This window comes from Coccinella septempunctata, chromosome 6, assembly GCF_907165205.1.
Source record: "Coccinella septempunctata chromosome 6, icCocSept1.1, whole genome shotgun sequence".
In the NCBI taxonomy this organism is placed as follows: Eukaryota; Metazoa; Arthropoda; class Insecta; order Coleoptera; family Coccinellidae; genus Coccinella; species Coccinella septempunctata.
Genome location: NC_058194.1, coordinates 385001 through 392500, shown reverse-complemented (window position 1 = coordinate 392500; position 7500 = coordinate 385001). Strand labels below are relative to the sequence as shown.

At 50.2% G+C, this 7500-nt stretch overlaps 1 pseudogene; it reads right to left on the bottom strand.

Annotated features, from left to right (window-relative positions):
- The window catches only part of LOC123316191, a 9173-nt pseudogene extending 2071 nt beyond the window's left edge, over positions 1 to 7102 (bottom strand).
- Between the last annotated feature and the right edge of the window lie 398 nt (positions 7103 to 7500).

Genomic DNA, 7500 nt, shown 5'->3' with positions numbered 1-7500 from the left:
TGCAGGACGTGTGAAAGAGATTCAATCCTTCCACATCCTGCTCTGCACATCTTCGCCTCTCTAGGGCCGTACGGCAAGCCTCTTGTGGGGAGCGTATTAGTTCTCAACTTGATGGCAGATATATAGTCTTCCCCTGTCCACATCGCAGGAGGTGAATGTATATAGTTGTTGGAGGCGCTGTTGTTCGCCGCCTGGATGGTACCACCTCCATAAAAGGATCTCTCCAACCTCTCAGCATTACTTCGATCTATCGCCACTTTGGTGTTAAGGTGTGGTTTGATCATACGCTGCAACCGCCGCATCCAGGTCTCATCCACAGACATCACGCTGTCAAACATATCACATGTCTGTCTAGCTCTACTCAATCTTTCCATCATTATTATTGGGATCTTACGGGAGAACGAAAAAAGCCCTAGGCCCCCCATATTCACAGGTGTATACAGGCTTTCATCAATGATGTGAGTAGGCAACCTCCATATCTTTTTGACTGCCCTTCTTACCAGGCGATCAGCTGTTTTAAGTATTTTGGCGTTTATAGAGGGAGACTGCAGCGAGTGAATATACCTGGGCATAAGGTGCTGCGTCAGTACGCTTATTTTCTGTTGGGGTTTCAAGGGAGCCCTCAAGATTCTCCCCAGTTGTGCATCCAGGTTTTTGATGGAGCATGATGTCGCGCCGGAGTACGAATAGTATTGACCCAGATATTTGAAGGTCTCGTTAATGGAAGTAAGAGGCGGGATCGGACTGCCCCGGACGTAGAATTTTGGCGTTGGATGGACGAAAAGCTTTTTCTTCGAGGGTACTGTGGTCAGTGATAAAGATGTGCACTTTGCTGTATTAAGATGGAGTGATCGTGCCTCGAAGAAACGACATGCGAACTTCAGCAAAAACTGGGCATCCTTCGTATTCTCAGCAAGCAGCAGGAGGTCATCTGCATAGCCGAGCACAGAGATATTCGTTTCCCCAAATTTGATCCCTTTCCTTATCTTCAGGTTGGCTATAAGCTCGTCGATTACCATGTTGAAAAGTATAGGGGAAAGCGGATCACCCTGTTTAACCCCTTTATTGATTTTAAGGTGGGTAATCTCTTCTTCCTCACAGAATATTGTGGTCCACTGATCGTCCAGATTTGCCATAATGTAAGCCGTCGTGTTTTTGTCTACTTTAAATCTCCTCAGTGCTCTTCGGATTGTGGAGTGGGAGATATTATCAAAGGCCTTCTTCAGGTCTAAAGTAATGACCGTTAGTGGTTTCCCCTCTTTTCTTCTCACCTTGATTACTTTTTGTAGGGTGAGGTTATTGGCGAAGCATCCATCCATATTAGTAAAGCCACGTTGACATTTATCTAGTGTGATACCATCTGCCAACCTTTTTGCCACTATTCGGTTTATGAGTCTGAGGAGCACAGACGCAATAGTTATGGGTCGCCAGCTATCGACATTTCTCCGATCTTTTTCAGTTTTCGGGATCAGGACTGTTCGGCTCTGTCTTAGTGGAGTGGGCACGTATTTCGTGAGTATCATGATGTTGAAAAGAAATTCAAGTTTTTCTATTGGGATATTCTTTAGTCTCTGAGAGTTTATACCGTCAGGTCCGGCAGATGTTGTACCCATTAATTTGATTGCTTCCTGTATTGAGTTCGAGTCTATGCATTGGTAGATGTCGCAGGGACGCATGTCGACATCTGTGATGGGCTCGTAATCAATGGGTGGTTCACACTCGAAGATCTTTTTATACTCTTCCTCTATTTCTTCTTTCCTCGGTTTCAGGTTGTCTGTTGACGGTTGGATGTCATCTATTATCTCATTTGCCAGTTCTTTCTTGTTGTTTTTGTACTTATTTTGCATGTATTTGTACAATCTGGCTCGATGCCTCCTTCTTCCACCTTCCTTTCTCGGTATTTCTAGTTTGTGATGTTGGCTAGGTTTCTTCTTCTTCCCATATTCTTCACACATCGTTCTTACCCATGTGTCAATGGACTCTCTGTAACCTTCCTCCCTCAGACAGACAGATCTCACAACTTCTATGGTTTCCACGTCCTCAGAAGCAACGCACATTTTGATCAGGTGGCGCATGACATGATCTTGTGTGTCATCAATTATTTCTTTAGCCGGGGGTGTTCGTGGCAATTCGTGCTCAACCTCTGGGATTATAGTCGACTCCATCTCATCCTCCACAATACTCAGTTCAGCCCACGAATCAGGCATTCGCTCCTCGCGTCGGTCATAGGGTTGGTGAGGCGACGCCATCTGCGGCGACAGCTCGGAAGGTCCAGGCGATGATCCTTCTGAGGGATCATATACATATGACTCAGGCTCATCTTCTACTAGTGGTGGGCTGTAGTCTGGGTCATTTGATGTTTCGAAAGATGACTCAGATGTAGTGGATGGAGATTGGGCAGTATCTATAATTTGTTGGCCTCTAGCCGCCCGAGACCTTGTCGTCACTCTGGATGGGCCTGGGACTTCGAAAGAGGATTCGGTCACTCTCTTCCTGAGATTTTCGTTTCTGAAGCGCTCTACTAAGTTGGTGTACGTCATGTTATATCGCTTCTTTCTTAGCCCATCCTTCGGTCTGCCCATTTTCTCGACCAGATAATCTAGGAGTTTCTCTCCATCATATTCAGCCTCTAGTCTTGCCATCTCCTCCAACTCCCCCTCCGTCCAAAATTGTCTGCGGTTACCAGACTCCGTCTCTGTATAGAGTTCCCTATTGTATTCTTCTGGGTGGGCTGCGGCCAGATGTTTGCGCATGGCCATGTAGTTCTTGAAATTGTTGTTACAGTAGCGGCATTTTCCATCATCATCAGTAGGGGCACCCCTGCAGTATTTACGCTGGTGATCTTTCCGCCCCCTCTCTGTAGCGTAGGACTTGCCACATATGCACGGGAACATTGTAGCTATTCGTTGTTGGGCGGAAAATACAAAATATCTCGCCCCAACTTTTACTTCAACAATGATCTATTCACGAATAACAATTCTCACACCCACTGTGTATATCTCTTTTTGCCGTCGGGACTAGATTTTATAGGTATAAAGAGAAAAATATGCAACAACACGCCAAGGTGTTCGCCGCATGCCGCCAACGAGCGAGCGTCCAGTAGTGCTTCTCTCCCATTTCGGGTACAATATTGCGTAACATACCCAACAAAAAACTAATTTATTTTTCAGGTCCAGGTGGAAAGTGACCCCAGCAGTTTTAGTTCTTGTGCACCGGCGCTTCCGCCAACTTGCAGCCGACGAAAATTTTTCTAAGTCCCAACAGTGGGATCTTGTGCACCGGCTCCTTCGCCAACTTGCATCCGTCGGAAATTTTTCTAAGTCCCAACAGTGGGATCTTGTGCACCGGCTCCTTCGCCAACTTGCAACCGTCGGAAATTTTTCTAAGTCCCCACAGAAAAAAAATTTATTTTTATTCCTGGGCGTCCGAGGCCGTTGATTGATAGGGCGTTATTAAATACAGGCGTAATCCGGGTTATATCAACTTCCAAAAGTCCAGGATTCTTCGCTTGTGTTCTTCCGAAGCATTAAAATCATCCTGAACGGGAATACTATTCTAACCGAGCATCGAGATCACCGGTTCTTCGGGTTTCTTTACTAGTCCATCGTTGAAGTCTCCGGGCGATGGAATACCGTGCTGTAAAAGCTCCCCCATCCGGACAGCGGAAAGCTCAGGTGAGCTTTGAAAGCTTAGTTCGAAAATAGCAAAAAGCTCTGGGGAGCTTTAGTTCGCAAAAGCTCACCCAGTCCGCAAAAGCTCTCCGTATAGGTCTCCGCCTGTAATTCCTGAGCTAAAGGTGCACACACGCCGTCCAACAAGCCGGATGTACCTCTCGTTACTCCTGTGCTCCTGGTAGCGTGAAGTCCGAAATTAGTGGCCAAAGGGCTTAAATGAGGGTGGATGCTGTAGGTTGTAGTTTCTTGATGGCAAAAAGGCACTATTTCGACATCTTACGTGTTTTCGAGGACGAAGTGGGTGGCAGTCGTCGACACAGGGGGGGCCGGTATTTCTCGGACCCCTTTGGAAAATCGCAGTCTGCGGCAATGATTCAGTCAGCCTGCGTTTGTTTAATTCCGTCCTAACAAAAACTGAAAACATCGCAAAAACACGCACGGGAAGATGTTGGTGGGAATTCATCGTGCGTACTGGATCGAATTATTGGCCGGTTAACGAGGAATGAATGGAAAATTGAAAATGTTCAACCTGCCATAACTTTGGAATGGGCCGGTCGATTTTCTTCATTCAAACACTAAAATGACCACGAAATTAAGCACATCACGATGGACATACTCACTACATTTTAAGCACGCGGGAAACCGATTTAAACTACAGACATCTGAGCATCGCGCTCACACGTCCGTCCTCCTCGACGGCTGAGAAGAGAGTCATAGTTACTCCCGCCGTTTACCCGCGCTTGCTTGAATTTCTTCACGTTGACATTCAGAGCACTGGGCAGAAATCACATTGCGTCAACACCCGCTGGGGCCATCGCAATGCTTTGTTTTAATTAGACAGTCGGATTCTCCCAGTCCGTGCCAGTTCTGAGCTGATTGTTAGATGACGGCCGCAGAGATTTCCCAGAGCAACCCCGAAAGGTCGCTCACGGGGTCTCGAAGCTTGACGATTCCGCGGGAGGCCAAGACGCGGGACCGAGCTCGGATCGGAAGTAACGCAAGCGAAACGACTTCACCTCGCCCAGGCCCGGTACGTTAGCCGTGACCCACTTCCCCATCAAGCCCGACGCGCCACAATCCTCAGAGCCAATCCTTATCCCGAAGTTACGGATCTAATTTGCCGACTTCCCTTACCTACATTATTCTATCGACTAGAGGCTCTTTACCTTGGAGACCAGCTGCGGATATGGGTACGAGCCGGCGCGACGCCTACACGTGGCCCTCTCCCGGATTTTCAAGGTCCGAGGAGAAGATCCGGACACCGCCGCAAATGCGGTGCTCTTCGCGTTCCAAACCATATCTCCCTGCTAGAGGATTCCATGGAACTCGAACGCTTATGCAGAAAAGAAAACTCTTCCCGGATCTCTCGACGGCGTCTCCGGGTCCTTTTGGGTTACCCCGACGAACTCTCTTGCGAGGGCCCGAATTAAGGACGGTTCCGCTGCCGGGTTCCGGAATAGGAACCGGATTCCCTTTCGCCCGACGGGCGTGCGTAACATGTCAGGCATCCTAGCAGAGCTTTGAGCTGCCGCTACATTACCTTTAAACACGATTAACAACGCCACATCAACATCGGCTTTCGCCTAGGGCTTAGGATCGACTGACTCGTGTGCAACGGCTGTTCACACGAAACCCTTCTCCACCTCAGCTCTCCAGGGCCTCGCTGGAGTATTTGCTACTACCACCAAGATCTGCACCGAAGGCGGCTCCAGACGGCCTCACGGCCAGCCCTTCTGCGCTCACCTCCGCGACCCTCCTACTCATCAGGGCTTCATGACCGCCCCGCGCGAGGCGAGGCGACCGCACATGCCGCTGACGGCCGAGTATAAGCACGACGCTTCAGCGCCATCCATTTTCAGGGCTAGTAACTTCGGCAGGTGAGTTGTTACACACTCCTTAGCGGATTCCGACTTCCATGGCCACCGTCCTGCTGTCTTAAGTTACCAACGCCTTTCATGGTATCCCATAAGCGTCGATTTAGGCGCTTTAACTCGGCGTTTGGTTCATCCCACAGCGCCAGTTCTGCTTACCAAAAATGGCCCACTTGGCACTCTGATCCGAAATCTCGCGGCTTCACATTCAAGCAAGCCGGAGATCTCACCCATTTAAAGTTTGAGAATAGGTTGAGGTCGTTTCGACCCCAATGCCTCTAATCATTCGCTTTACCGGATGAGACTCGTATGCAACGAGCGCCAGCTATCCTGAGGGAAACTTCGGAGGGAACCAGCTACTAGATGGTTCGATTAGTCTTTCGCCCCTATACCCAGTTCCGACGATCGATTTGCACGTCAGAATCGCTACGGACCTCCATCAGGGTTTCCCCTGACTTCGTCCTGACCAGGCATAGTTCACCATCTTTCGGGTCCCAGCGTGTACGCTCTTGGTGCGCCTCATCTCGCAATGAGAACGAGACGCCCCGGGAATGCGGATCGGTCGTGGAGACCGATCATCTTCCCTCGGTCCGCGTGAGCGGACGTTTACTTTCATTTCGCCTTTAGGTTTAGTGATTCCCAATGACTCGCGCACACGCTAGACTCCTTGGTCCGTGTTTCAAGACGGGTCCTGAAAGTACCCAAAGCAATAGCGTCGCTGATCGGCGTTTCAAGAGGTCTGTCCGAGAACACCGCGGCGAACAGTCGCGAACGGACGGAATCGGCACTAGGTCCGATCGCCATCGCGATTCGCATACTTGCCGCGGGCCGGACGCGAACTAAATCGCGGCCTCCCGCCATCAGTAAACCGTCGAGCGAGCTGTTCGGTTAACGCGTGTCCGCAAACATCGGCAGAACCGAGCTCGCGGTCTACACTGCGAGACCGTAGAACAGCGCCCAACGGATCGCGACGACCTACTAGGGGAGAAGTGCACGCGTCCGACGTCGGGTTGACGATCCGAAGGGCGCAGCTGGCGCGAACGCCACCGCTTCCACATTCAAAACGTCCCGACATCAGCCGCGAATGAATCTCCCCATTCGACCTTTCGGGTTTCTCAGGTTTACCCCTGAACGGTTTCACGTACTCTTGAACTCTCTCTTCAAAGTTCTTTTCAACTTTCCCTCACGGTACTTGTTCGCTATCGGTCTCGTGGTTATATTTAGCCTTAGATGGAGTTTACCACCCACTTAGGGCTGCACTCTCAAGCAACCCGACTCTAAGAAGAGATCCTCTAGCAAGCCGCAGCGGTCGCTACGGGCCTGGCACCCTCTATGGGCGATGGCCCCATTCAAGATGGACTTGAACGCGCCGCGAACTCGCCAGATAATGGATCCTTCCAAACACCACATCTCCCGGCGACCGGTTACGATCGCGGGATTCAGTGCTGGGCTAATCCCTGTTCGCTCGCCGCTACTAAGGGAATCCTAGTTAGTTTCTTTTCCTCCGCTTAATAATATGCTTAAATTCAGCGGGTAGTCTCACCTGTCCTGAGGTCGTAAGTTCGAAATCATCGAAGCGCGTCCCTTCCGGTCCTTGGAGGCTAACGATCGCTATATCACGTCGCGTAAGTCTGCCGCCCTCGTGATAGAGGGGGCGACTTTGACGCAGACGCAAAAAGCGACGCTCCGCCGCTTCAGACCTAAGAGCACGCGTTCGGGGGGTGCGCTCATGAAGGCAAGATCCGCTTTTCACCGAACGGGCGTACTTTGCGATCGGACGTCGTTCAAGAAGATTACTCGGACACGACGATCGCGTACCTCCACAGTTCGGTAGCAGATCTTGCGATACCGCGACACCACTAACTGTTGCTTTCGCAATTCAAGACGGCGCGTGTCGACGATTTTATACATCGACACGCGTCAGACCGTCCAACACGCCCGTACGGCCTTCTCTA